This window comes from Balaenoptera ricei, chromosome 10, assembly GCF_028023285.1.
Source record: "Balaenoptera ricei isolate mBalRic1 chromosome 10, mBalRic1.hap2, whole genome shotgun sequence".
Taxonomy (NCBI): domain Eukaryota; kingdom Metazoa; phylum Chordata; class Mammalia; order Artiodactyla; family Balaenopteridae; genus Balaenoptera; species Balaenoptera ricei.
The window spans coordinates 89,142,699-89,157,210 of record NC_082648.1 but is presented as its reverse complement, the minus strand read 5'-3'; the positions used below and the strand labels follow the sequence as shown (position 1 = coordinate 89,157,210).

The following is a 14,512-nucleotide window of genomic DNA, read 5'->3' as shown; positions in this document are numbered from 1 at the left end:
CAGACGTCCATCCAAGGCCTGAGCTTGCAGCAACCGAGGGGGAAGGTGGCAGAAGCTGCTCAGGTGGCCAGCGCCACGATGCCCTGGTGATTCAAACATACGAGGCACTGGAATTTTCTCTCCTTCTTTTTCTTCCCAAAGCCCAGCAATTTGAGACAATTATTGCTAATTTTCCAAACTGTGAAATGCGACGTGCATTATTTCTCACATGCTGCTCGCAGACAGAACATGGGGTTGGGCGGCCAGCCTGCAAATGATTCTGAGGGGTTTTTCTCATCTGCCACGCAAGAAAGAAGGCACTGGGACTCCCGGATCAATTCTCCATCCTGAAAACTCCTGCGTGAGGGACGGGTTGCTAAAAGACCTCACGTTGCTCTCCATGAACAGCTTCTTAGTTCCTAATCAATCATGCCTTTCTCCTGGGAGAATTAACCAAACTTAGTGAGTCTTGTATTAGAAGAAAATGCAGATAACTGAAAATAATGTAAAATGTGGACGAATGGTCATTTTAGGTGAAGGATGTGAAACCCTCGAGGTTTACTCTTTTTGTTTCTCTCCCAGAGATGAGAAAGACCTGCAGATTGTGAATTATGGATGCTTCCTAGCACAGGGAACGTGGTCCACTAGATTGTTATGTAACTGGCAAAACAAATCAATGTGGTAGCACAGGGCCGGACTGACTATGCAGAGACCCAGGGCTGGGACTGGGCTCTAGAAGCTTCACAAGCTGTGTGGCCCTATGTAACTCACTTTCCCTGAGCCACACTTGCTTCCTTTCTTCATCAATTAAAAAAAAAAAAAAAGAAGAAGTTTGATTAGGCAATGTCTATAGGTCTTTCCCAGCATGCGGTCCTTTTGCAAAGAATTCCATATATCAGAAACAATGAAACCTTTTGTACGAACTTTTATGAGCAAGAGGCAGGGACTTGGGCTGGGTCACCTCTGTAGCCTCTAGAAAGGGTCAATAAACGCTTGTTGAACAGAAAGACAATAAATAAGGACTTGACCTTCCTTTCTCCTCTACTGTCTCCTCCTCCTCCATCCCCCCAAAACCCCCTGTGAGTATGAAGATGGTTTGTGGGTGTGTGTTACTCTATAACTCACTGGCTGGGGGCAACATTCCAATGCCCCCCGGAGCAAAGCTGGCAGGGACCACTTGTGCATCAGTCAGACTGACTGTAGTGAGCCTGGGGCTGAGGAGGTCCTGGAGTTCAAATTCCATGGAGGCCAAGGACGGGTCACAACGTGCACCCTGACTCTCAATGGTGGAGGTGGATCTAAACAGTGACTGTGGCCACTTGAGACAAACTGTCTGCTGTGATGACGTCAGGGTACATACTATCTTTGGTCTGAAGACAGACCCTGGACCTCAGTCCCAGACTGACCACTTGCGTCTCAGTGCTGGGGAGTCTCAGGCTTGACTTAGACAAAGGATAGGAGAGGAACAGAAAAAATGAGGAAAGTTGGGTGGAGGTTATTAAAAGGGGCAGGATTTGGTTTAATTCAAGAGAAGTACTATAGTAGGAATGCTAATTATTTACCCCTTCTCTGTTCCTTACCAAGGAGAACCTGATTTTTTTTTTTTTTTTGGCTGCATTGGGTCTTAGTTGAGGCATGCGGGACTTTTGTTGAGGCATACAGGATCATTTGTTGCAGCCTGGGCTCTTCGTTGTGGCACGCGGGCTTCTCTCTAGTTGTGGTGTGCGGGTTTTCTCTCTCTAGTTGTGGCGCATGGGCTCTCTAGTTGAGGTGCACGAGTTCAGTAGTTGTGGCGCACGGGCTTAGCTGCCCTGTGGCACGTGGGAATCTTAGTTCCCCGACCAGGGATCAAACCCACATCCCCTGCATTGGAAGGCAGATTCTTTACCACTGGACCACCAGGGAAGTCCCTAAAGAGTACCTGATTTTATTGGGAGTGGACAGTAAATTTCCTGACCTCCCTCGTGATGACCACCTGACATAGTTCTGCCCAATGAACTGTAACCAGAAATCTTCTGGACTTTATTCAGAAAGCTTTGCTTTCTAGCTCTAGGCACTGGTCTTGCATCCCCTCCTCCTTTCTGCTGCCTGGAATTCAGACGTGATAACTGGAGCTACAGCAGCCATCTTGCAACCACAAGGGAAATTTTCTGACCCGAGAGCAACTCTAACTCTGCACCTCTCATGACAAGGGACAAAAAAACCCTCTTAATTTATATAAGCCACTATAGTGAGGTCTCTGTAACTTATATCTGAATGGGCCCACAGTGATTTAACAGGTTTAACAGCATCCCCATTACACTCTGGAATTTTCTAACCCAATTGAGCTTCTAGGGTTCGAGACAATTACATTTCCACTCTTCTTTTTACCCAAATCTCTTATCCACTTCACAGAACAGTTTATCTGTGATGCTGATCCTCCAGTATATTCTATCTGAGCAACAAGAAGTGAGGCAAGGCAGCCTGATGTTTGCTAGTGACCTCTGGCTGTGGAAACTGAGAAGGAGTCCCCTGCCTGCCACACACCTGTCTCAGCCTCGGGAGGGGCTCCTGCTCCCCATGCACATCGTAGAGGAGTCACAAGAAGACAGTTTTCCCTTCTGTCCCGCCACAGGCACGGCCCCTCATCCTCCAGCCTGGGGTTCAGGGTAAAGGCTTGATGGGTCTTCAAGGGAGTGAAAACAGAAGGAATCCATCTTTCAACATCCTGCTGAGGCTGGAGGGGCAGAGCTGCCTCCACACTGACATCCCCTAAATCAATCAGGAAAGAATTAAAAGAAATGCCACAGAGTGGAAAATACCTTCTTGCTGCTCCAGCTCCAAGGGTGGGGGGATCTGTGCTGAGAGCTGGAAGTCTGCTCCAAGCTCTGCAAAGATGCTCACCCCACCACCACCCAAAGCAGGGCACGCAGAAACCTTTCCTGTCGACTCCACAAAGCCCCCTGCCATTTCCGTCAACTGTTAATGGGCATAACTGCAGCCTCCTCCTCGCAACTTCTGAGCATGTCCCAGAATTTCATGAAGGAGTAGACAGAGAGAAAGACCCAAAACACACGTGCTAGTAGGCAAAGGCCAAGAGAAATGAGAGCTAACGGCGGGTTCCTTATTTGCCAGACACTGTGTCAAATATTTCACATAGATTTCACTCAGTCCTCACAGGGGAGGTGCCGTGATCATCTCCATTCTGAAGAAGGAGGGGCTGGTGGTCCGATGATGAGGTCTACATCTGGGGGAAGCTAGCAGTGGAGATTAACAGGAAGTAAGGATGGAGGAGATGCATGGTTATCAAGTTCACCAGCATCCTTCTGGAAGGGACCTGTATCACCCAGTTTGGGCAACGTGCTGGGGTCATCTGGCACCAACTCCTTGCTCCTGGTGCGTGAACAGGCCAAAATCTCTAAAGAGCCTTGGGCTGGGGGCAGGAGGTACACAGGAGGTCTAGCCCCCACAGGAATGGTGAAGGAAGCTTCCCTGCCAGGTAGACCCCTCCTCTGTGCAGGGTGTCATGCCCGTGGGGAACCCGGGAGCCAGGACGCTGTACCCCAGCCGGGAGCGCACTGCGTTATCTCCCACCTTACGCTGCCGCATCCTGGGCCATTTCCCACTGAGCCTACGGGCATCTTGCTGTTGATCTCATCACCATCCTGTTGTGACAAGCAAGCAGCTTCTCTCACACTCCTGGCTTTTTAGAAAACTTGACAGGGAGGAGCCAATGGAAAAGGCTTTGGGTTCCACTAAGCGCCAGGATAAACCCGGAGCATTCTGAAGGCAGAGGGTTAGTTGTCCAATAATTTGTCCAGCGCTGCGGGCAGCCAGAGAGCTTCCTTCCTTTACAATTCCGGTCGCAGTCTTCAAAGAAGCTCCCTCCGTGAAGCCAGGGTCTTTGTCTTCTAGATTATCCTCGCATCCCCAGCCCTTAGCATATATTAGGTGCTCGATAATTATAAAATGAATGTCGCAAACCCGGCACCCCTTACCTTATCATATGAAGACAGCAAAAGGCTAAAGAAGAGGCCCAGCACACTGGGCGCCCCCTGGCCTCACAGGGCACCCCACTGCTTTCTGCCAACTGGGAAACCACCCCTCCGTGATTTGCTCCAGACCATGGGGCAGGGTGAGGGTGTGTTCACTGCCCTGGGAGCAGCACCGTGGCCCCCTGCAAGTGCAAGGGACATTGAGAGGTAAATACAGCACCCTCTTGAGGTTTTTCAGCAGGTCCCTGACACTCTTTTGGGGGAAGAGGGGTGGAGACAAGGGTCTGGGGTGACTGGTCAAGGTTATGCAGGGGAACTGCCCAGGAAGCTTTTTCGGGACACTCCTCACTGCTTGGGCCTGACTCCACAGTAAAACTATGCACCCACCACTTAGGAATTGCAGGTGCAGAGCCGTACGGCCTGGGTCCTAATCCTGTCGCTACCTGCAACATGGCCTTGGGTGTGTCCCCTCATCTCTCTGAGCCTGTTTCCTCCCTGGATATCATGGTAGTACCTAGTTTGTAAGGCTGTTGATATGATCAAAGGAGATGATGTAAAATGATGTCACAAATACAGACCCCAGACCAGGGCCTGGCACATAGTAGGGACTCGATAAACATGGGTCGTTACATTATAGGGCTACTGTGGTTGTGGTCCATATTTAGCTCTCACTTAAAGGGAGATGTAGTTTTCTTTCTTCTCAGGTACTGGACTTAGCTTACATACACTGTGCCTCCCATTTGTATACAGTTTGGCACATGGAAAAGGGGGTGCTGGGGGTGGCAGCTGACAGGGTACCTGCCACAAAGTAGGTGCTCAGGAAATCTTTGTTTAAAAAGTGTTAAATGCAGGTGGAAGCAACCCAAATATCCATTAATGGATGAATGGATAAGGAAAATGTGGCATATACATGTAATGGAATATTATTCAGCCTTCAGAAAGAAAGAAATCCTGTAGCATGCTACAACATGGATGCACCTTGAGGACATGAGGCTAAGTGAAATAAGCCAGTCACCAAAAGATAAATACTGTATGACTCTACTTACACAAGGTTTCTAATGTATTCAAACTCAGAAACAGGAGGCAGAAAGGTGGTTTGCCAGGGGCCGGGGGAGGGGGAAATGGGGAGCTGTTGTTTGAGGGGTACAGAGTGTCTGATGTGCAAGAAAAGAAGTTTGGAGATCTGTTGCACAACGATGTGAATATACTTAACACTACTGAACTGTAAACTTGGAAATGACTAAGAGGGTGAATTTTATGTTATGTGTTTTTTTACCACGATGTTTTGAAAAAGGAGGTAAACAACCTCCCTAGATGGAGTGGGCGGTCATCAGGCCCAGGGTGAAGTGGGTTGGCCCACAGCGTGGGTAGAAATCACCTTCGGAGCAGGGTGGCAGCCCCTGGCCCTTTGCACCTGCTTCCGAAAAGGAATACAGCTCAGGATCAAAACCAACAACAAGACTCACCAACTCACAGCCTCACTTCCACCTGGGAGCCATGTCGGGGCTTCCAAGATGAAGAGGGTAGCTCTTCCTGGACTGGCTTTGTAAATGATGTCTCTGTCTTGGGTCTTAGGAATTTAACAGTTTCCCCACCAGGACTGGGCTTGATTGAGTCAAGAGCAAACACAGCAGTCGTAAAATATTTTCTAAATTATCCTGAATGCTCCCTTCTGTTCTCCGGAGACAACCCAGCAGGGTACACAGCAGTGATCGTTTGCTCGCTACATGGCACCATTTCCTACTGCAGGCAGGCTGCCCCCCTTGCTGTCCCCTCACCTGTTTGGACCTCCCAGGCCTCTTGCAGCCCCCCAGGACGTGGGACCCGGCGGCAGCTGCTGCCTGCAGGCGCTGACAGGCCCCGCTCCCCAGCAGGCTGCTTCCTTTGTGTAAGGAGATCAATCATCCTGCTGTCGACAATTACTGTCATTGCCCAGTGCCATTTTTAGTTTATTTGGTGGTCATTCTTCTCCTCTCAATCAAACTGCAAGTTCGATTGCACCGAAAATGTAAATGACTGTTAAAATAACACTAAAGAAAAAAAAAAAAAACCCACCCCAAAAAACAAAACAAAACAAAAAAACCCACACCAACCTCTGCATTTTTCATGACTCTCTCAGAGTTGGGATAGGCAGGAAGGAGGCGACCTGACATTGTGTTGGGTTCGGCCACACTTCCTTTATGCCTCACAGCCTGGCTAAGCGGGTACGCTTATCCCTCCACTGCAGATAAAGAAACGGAGCCTGAGGGACATTACCGGCCTTGTCTAATGTCACCTAATCATTAAATCCAGAAATCAGTGGCCTTGCTCATGGATTTTAAGAGACAGGGGGATGAAGGATGGGGGGGGGGGGCAGGGGAGGGAGAGAGCGAGAGAGATTAATTTTGTACTGGGTAGAGGGAGCGTGGAGATATCACCCTCACCCCAACCCCCAAACACCTATCGGGAACTTCTGGATGCAAGATCCAATGCATAAGAAACTAGGTCAAGTTAGCAAGAGCTGGAATTGGGAGGAGTCAAGGGCAATAGGAACAACAAGTTTTTTTAAAAAATAAGGAGCAAAGACAAGAGGAAGGGGATATGGGGACATGTGTATGCATATGGCTGATTCGCTTTGTTGTGCAACAGAAACTAACACAGTACTGTGAAGTAATTATACTCCAATAAAGATCTATTAAAAAAAAAAAAAAAGGAGCAAAGAGCAATAAAAGGCTTAAGAAAAAAAAAAGAAGGCCACTGGGCTGGGAGTCATGGCCTCTGGGTTTATCTCATCAAAACCTCCCAGCATGGCCCTGGGTTGGGCACTTCCAGTCACTTTTCCCACCGGCACAAAGAAGCAGTGACCTGGGAGCGGGTGAGGCCGGGGAAGCCTGCACAGGACTGGTTCACAGGAGAAAGGCTGAGCAGGGGCCCAGGCTTCTCCCACCCCACCCCAAACTGGAACCATTCTCTTTATCTGAGGTCCCAAGGTCCCAAGTTAATATTTTTGTTTAAAGTGTTTCCCTTCTCAAAAATATTGGCGGGGGTGGGAGGTGGCCCTGTTGAGATATGTGACGATGAACAGCACAGCGCCCTGAACAGAGGAGATGTTTGATCATATAATTAAATTATATGTACCCGAACATCCTCCAGTTCAAACCGAACAAACCAGGGTGTCACTTTCTTGGCTCACGTTGAACTCTTTTCAGCGTGAACTCACAGACCATTTTCCCATGAACGGATGCCAAATTGTAAATCAGGGCTCTTACATTCAGTATTAATACTTTAGTGCAAATAAGCAATGAGCACAAAGCTTTAAGCCAATTTAGAAATTAATCTGATGGTGTCATGCTGGACAGCTTTGGACCAGGAGGTGAACTGGCAATGGGGCCACAAGTCAGGGGGTCCTGGAAAAATCCAGGTATAAAGGGCCATCTATTTGAAAATGGGGCTAAAAACTAGGAACAGTAATGACTAACACATACTATGTGTTGAGCTCTTCACAAGTACTAAGTCATTTAGCCCTTGTAACAACCCTACCAGCTAGGGCTACGGTGATCTGTGACTCACCCAGGATCACCGCGCGTGGGACGCAGACCAGGTGGTCTCGCTCCCAAGGCCCCCTTCTTATCCACCCTTACACTGTGAGGTTCTCAGCAATGCTGACTGAGGGAGCACCTACTGAGTGCAGGACCCTGGGTCACAGTTCGCCAAGCACTACTATGCTTTCCACATTGTAGGCTCAGATCAAATTCAATTTCATATTCCAGTCCATGAATTGTCCCACTGGCTGGCAAAGACTTGGATGGGAACCTGGTCCCCCTTTTTTGTTGGCCTGGAAACTTCATGAACACATGGGCTTCCCACCCCCATCAGCACCTCCTCCCCACTGCGACCCCCCACCCCATGCTGTGCCTACATCTCCAACGTGAGGAAGCAGAGTGTGCTGGTGACCCTTCCAGAGACCGCCCTGCATGAACTTGGATTCCAACTAGCAAGATTAACCGGGTGTCTCATGACCCCAGGGTTGATTAGGTATTTCAATCATGGCGCCTAGAGTCTGAAGTATAAATAGGAGATTCTCTCCTGGGAAGAGAAGTGCAAACCAAATCCCCCGAACCCACCAGGTTCTGGCTGCAGCCCCAGGACACCCTGACCAAAGTATTGGGCTCCCAAGAGCTCCAGCCCCTCCTCCACCTAGGTGACCTCCCCAGCACAACGTCACCACGGCCACTCTTCCTTTGCGGCAAGAACCCCAAGGATGTGCATGAAGACAAAGCAGGGAAGTTCCTGAATTTTTCTGATCACATGTCCAGCACTGAAGACAGAGTGGGTCATTTTCATTATCGCAAAATGCTGAGCGCGAAGTAATGCCATTACATCCTCTCTCTTCCTCACCGCCACCTCCACCCCTCTTCCCTCCAATTCTCCTCACACCTATCCATCTGCAGCATGGGGAAAATTTTCTTCTAAAACCAAGTAATTGTCGGAGTGCCTCCTGGGTGCCCAGGGACACCCTGGACGTGTCCAGGACGCTGTTTTCAGGGGATGCCAGTGCGCCTGGCCCAGCAGCAGCCTCAGCGCCGTAATGTACTAAGATCGCGAAGGCGACCTCTGTTAGGTCAGCTCCCATGCCGAGTGCTGCACTCCTCACTCCGTTATTCCAAGGGGGATCGTGACTACTCTGTATGCACGGGCGCAAAACTCATAATTTGCTAAACACACGATACTCCAGCTCCTGGGCAGCTGTCCAGATGAGATGGTGTGTTCAAAGGTTTATTCTTTTTTTAAAAAGTACTGCTCTGTTCTAGAAGAAGCCATGGAAGGCTTCTTGCAGAAACCACATCGGTCCACCCTGTGGGGCTGGCCTAGGCTGCTAGAGAGGAAGGCATTTGGAGTTTAGAGTAAAGCAGACTGGAGTCCAATCCCAGCCCTGCTACTCATCTTGTAACCTCAGGCAGGATCTTGAGCCTTTCCAAGCCCATTTTTCCTTGCCTGAAAAAGGCTCATAATAACATGTGCCCTACAGATTGGCTATAAGGATTAGAAATAGCGTGTGTAAAATGCCCTGTAATGTAATACATTGCCCTGGACATGGAAAATACTTAACACATTATGGCTAAACTGCTGTTATGATGATTAATAACAATAAAATTACCCCCGGGGCTTCCCTGGGGGTGCAGTGGTTAAGAATCCGCCTGCCAGTGCAGGAGACACTGGTTCGAGCCCTGGTCCGGGAAGATCCCACGTGCCGTGGGGCAACTAGGCCCGTGCGCCACGACTACTGAGCCTGTGCTCTAGAGCCCATAAGCCACAGCTGCTGAGCCCACGTGCCACAACTACTGAGGCCCGCACACCTAGGGCCCGTGCTCCGCAACAACAGAAGCCAACACAATGAGAAGCCCGCGAACCACAATGCAGAGTAGCAGCCAAAAATAAATTAATAAATAAATAAATTAATTTTAAAAAATTACCCCACATCTACACTATGGCAGGGTTAGCTACCTCTGTTCTGTACCCTACAGATGTTCCAAAAATACTAACAGTGAGTTGGTTATTCTTTGTTCCCTCTTCTCTCCATCCTCCCATCCATTTCCCATGCTTCTTTCTTTACCTGTAGGTTGACCCTATGGACCACATCAACAGGGCTCCATGCTGGCTATTGGTTGACCTCTGTTTCAGTTTGGCCAATAGGAGGAACCAGCAGAAGGAGAGAGAGGAAAGCGGAGGGGGGGGGGGCGGCGGAGCGGGGAGGGAGAGAGAGAGAGAGAGAGAAAAAGAGAAGCAGACGGAGACTGGAGAATGGACAGAGGAGACAGATTAGGGGAAGATATCCTTCCCTGCTTGCACCACAGTTCCGGCAGTTCTGTGGCCCCATCCCTTCAGGCCTCAGGGTGGCAGTGGTTTATCTCTGGTGGCCAGTCTCAGGATGCCTCTAATCTTATTAGTCTCCTTCCCTGCTCACATCTCTGTAAGTGCTTCCTTCATTAGAGCCTGAGTTGGATTCTCTTTCCTGCCAGACCTTGCTAATTCACTGAATTACCATGGCAATCCCCTCAGGGGATCGTCATCATGTCAATGCTTAAAGGGAGTGGTTCAAAGGGGGCCCAGCTTTGGGTAAGGCCCCAAATGACTTTGAAACCCTGACTGGACAAAGTGAAACCAAATGCAGATGAGGCACTTGTAAAATATCAGGTGCCTGAGGCTTTCAGGACTGTATGTTCCATATAATAGCAAAACAGTGGAAATAATATAGACGCCCAGCAACAGGGGATTGGTTAAGTAAGTGGAGGTTAGAGAAATAGGATGGTGTGGTAGTCAGTCAGTCTGATGGTGTCTCCCAGTGATCCTCCCTCCCGGTATTCATGTCCTCCAGTACGACAGGGCTGACCTGTATGACAAAGAGAATACTACCCAAATGACCCTGTGTGACCTCCAAGGCTAGGTCGTAGAAAAAACACGGCTTCTGCCTGGCCCATTCTCACTCTGGGACCATTCACTCTGGGGGGAAGCCAGCCGCCATGTTGTGAGGACACTCAAGCAGTCCAGCGGAAAAGCCATGAGGAAAGCGCCACCTGCCAGCATGAGAGTGACCCACCTTAGAAGCAGGTCCTCCAGCTCTAGTCCAGCCTTCTGATAACTGCAGGCCCAGCCAACACCTGACCGCAACCAAACCAGAGACCCCAAACCACAACTGCCCAGCCCAGCCACTCTCCAATTCCTGGCCCATGGAAATTGTAAGAGATAATGACTGTTATTGTTTTAAGCCACTAAGCTTTGGGGTGATCTCAATAGATAACCCGTAAATGGAAACATCATAGAGTAGGTAAAAATCTTATTTTGGAACAATATTTAGGTAACTAAAAAATGCTCACAATCTACTAAATGAAAAGAACAAGATATAAGATGTAATCCCATTTTTAAAAAAATGTGTGTTTATATATTCATCAAAAAAGACTGAAAGAAAATAATGTAAATGTAAATGTCTACAATGATTATCTTTGGGTAGATAAATTAAAGTCCTTCCAATTTTCTTTTAAGTTTTTCTGTGTTTTCCAAAATGATCACTTTTCATAATCTGTCCAAATAAAGTAAACGTTCAAAAAATAGTTCTCCTGGTATATTTTTTAAATGGAAATTTATTTTACATAAAGTGAAAACGTTTGGCTCCAGCTTTCAAGAGGAGCCTGTTTACTTCCACCAGGAAAACACGATGACAAAGTCTACCTTGCAGGCTGCCCAGGGCCCTTTTCTTGATCTCATTTTGCTTCCTCCCTATAGGTCCAGCCTGGCTGTGGCTTGACGCCTATACAACGGCAGCCAGCCCATGGTGTCCTTCAGAGAATCAAAGAAGTTTGGAGGTGAACGGGACCTTCAGGAGGCTCTACCTGCAGCATCATGACAATCGGTCACCCAGGTTCTTCTTGAATGCTTCCTGTGACAGGGAGCTCACCTCCACCCGAGGCAGCCAGTCCATTGGCTGGTAACTCTCCTTGTTGGAAGCGTCTCAGTGAGAATAAACAGATGTTCCTAACCACGGAATGTGTGGCTGATCAGCAAGCGCTATGACAGTGGGCACTTTGTGTTGTTTATTGCTGTATTCTTTGCACCTAGCATGGCACCCAGTATACAGTAGACACTCAAGGAATGTTTGTTGAATGAATAACTGAATAGGTGAATGGATGAATAGCTAAATAGTAATTGCCAGGCTTAGGGATTTAGGGTTGAGCGGGACCTATCGGCCCTGGCCTTCAAGGAGCTTAGAGTCTGGCAGACGAGATGGGCATGAAAGAAATCCCCAATTACCACTATGATGAGTGCTGTGAAGGAGGATTTCAAGAGGCCATGAGGAACCTAGTTTAGGCAGGTCAGGGAAAGCCTTCCAGAGAAGAGACATTTAAGACAAGGTCTAAAGAAAAAGTAGGAGTTGGGCAAGAAAACAGGTGGCAGGGGAAGAGCACTGTAGGTAGAGAAGAGCACAGGTGGAGGCCTTTAGAAGCTTGAGGTGACAGAGAAATGACAGTGGGGCAGGAGCAGAGAGGACGAACAGTGAGGCTAGAGAGATGCGCGGAGTGGGCCACCCACGGCCTTGGGACGTGGGATACAGAGGAGTAGGAAACGCAGCTTCTCCCCATGGAGGGGGTAAGATGTACAGAAGCCATTACCTGGGTCCATTCCCCAGGGAGACGCTTTCTATACGTGAGACCCAGAAAAGGGCCAAAAGGAGGGACAGACACGAGCAAGGTGCTAGAGACCACGGCCCCACCGCCCAGGCCCCTAGAGAACCACGTCTGCTGAAAGCACCGCACAGCCATCTTGACCACGGCCGACCTGCAGAGCTGGCGAGGGCGGGGAAGACAGGAGGTGGACGGTGCGTGGGGAGGTGTCCAGCCCTGGAGGATAAAGAACTGGGTTCTGTAAACTCATCTGCTCTGCTGCTGTTGCCTTTTCTCGTTGGGGATTTGTTTATCCTTTCATTTCCTAGTTTAATTTCCTTTTAATAAAGCCCTAATCTTGTCTTGGCTCACCTAATGGGACGAGGGATTAGTCTTCAGCTAAGCCAGGAGGAGGGCAGGGTGGAGGGCTGCAGGTCCTTGGAGGCCAGGTCCAGTTCGGGGAAAGCAGGGTCTGGGGACACACCTCCAGAGCTCGAGCAGACAGACAGCAAACTCGGGAGAGGCCAAAGCAAAAACAAGTGTGGTACCCACCCCTACCTGTGGGTCACTCCTCCCCCAGCTCAGGCCAAGTTTCCAAGGCAAATACCTCTTCCAAAGCAGAAGCCAGGAGGCCCTGAGCACTAGTCCTGGCCTAGCCCCTGGCTCTGTGCTGTGCAAGTTCCTTTAACTTTTCTGAGCCTCAGTTTCCTCACCTGTGTAATGGGGATGATAACCAGGGTACGTGCCCCAGAGGGTTACTGCAAGTACCTGGCACACAGTGAGGGCTCTCAAACCACAGTAACTACTATTATTCACTGGAAAGTACGATAAGCCCAGCTTCAATGGATCTGTCCTCGGGTATTCATGCAGATAAGCCAGGCTACTCCAACGCCCAGGCCCCGTCTCTGCAATTACTCCTCTCGGCTCTGACCCGAGACTGTCTCACAGACTCAGGCACCCAGGGGGTGCAGCCTTAACCCCACTTTCAAGGCAGGGACCTGGGTTGGGGTTCCCCAATGTTCTTCCCCACCCAACCCGGCCAGTCCTGCTGCTTCCCTTGGAGACGGAACTACCCTGTCCAGAGCGCCAGTGCCACGGGCAAGGTCCCGCTGCTTGCTGCCGAACGCTTGAACCAGGACTTCAACCCAGACTCCAAGCCTGTTCCCCAGAGCTGCTCCCTGGGCCTCCAAACCACGAAGCAGGAACACTCTTCCGGCAGGAAGGCAGACGCTGGCCGGATCCCCAGGCCGTGCCAGGCCAGCTGCAGGGATACAGGTGTGCCTTTCTGGCAGCTGTGCGAAGTTACTCTGCATTTGAAGGGAGATGACTGGCCACCCATTAGACACTGGAGGCAGGAAATAGAATCTGTCCTTGATGAAGGATGGAACCAAGAAAAAAAACCACTTAAAAGGGGACGGACGGAAAGACCTCAGCGGGAAGGTGATATGGTGATATCTGGGGAGGTCGTTGCATGTAATTTTAAGGGGTGGAGAGTCTAAAGGCAATCTGAGATGAAATACAGCAGGAGGATGCAGGAAATGCCCAGGTGTGTCAGGGACAGGGAGGGAACACCTGGGGATGTCTGGAAACTTCTCTGAACAGATACTCAGGAGCGTGTGCTCTGGTGAGTGTCGAGTGGAGGTTGCAGGACTCATTTCCCACCAGCCTCTCCTCAGCATCAGTAAGGGCTGAGATTAGTGAGAGGAAGCCTTCTCCTCTCAAGATGAAATGGTTCTCCATGCTGTGAGTCATTCCAAATTACACCAGACAACTCCCGTGCAGAAACCGTCCAAGAAAACCAGCCTCCTAGCAGGTGGCAAAGTTGAGGACATTTAAGGGTTCCCTTTCCTTGCTAATTGAGCTCCCAAACCCCAGGGGAAATAAGGAAACTCAAACTGCTTCCTCTCAGTACCAGGGGAATAAGGTATGAGTGTCTTGACTGTGAGATGACAGCCGGGGAACGTTGTGATGTGCTCCCTGCTCGCCGCGGGTTGGAACTGTGAAGTCTTTGCTTCATGGGAGCCAGTAAATACATTCAAGAGACTCAAACCCGACTCCTCGGCACAACTCACATTGCCATCCCTGATCTAGAATGAGCTATTCCAGACAAAGGAACTTTCCAAGAAAGAAAAAGCTCTCCAAGGGTCGTTAGCAAATAAAGAAAACAGTACTGAAAACTTTTTTCTATGTATGAATAGAAATTCTAGGAATGTTCTCTGAATTCTCAAAATGGAAATCCCCTACATGTGTTAGGGATTTTTAAAAACATAAAGAAGAACATCTAACATATTACTGATAATCCAACATCAGCACATTACCATGCACTGTGGCAGAGACCCTACTGTGGTAGAGCAGGAAAGGGATTTGGAAACCACAGGGCATAACCCCATTGCTGCCTACAACAGAGCTGAGGAACAACAACTC

General features: G+C 49.3%; 1 protein-coding gene across 5 annotated transcripts in view; it reads right to left on the bottom strand.

Annotated features, from left to right (window-relative positions):
• The window catches only part of CHST11 (carbohydrate sulfotransferase 11), a 279,870-nt gene that overhangs the window by 95,680 nt on the left and 169,678 nt on the right, over positions 1–14,512 (bottom strand). The window lies entirely within an intron of this gene.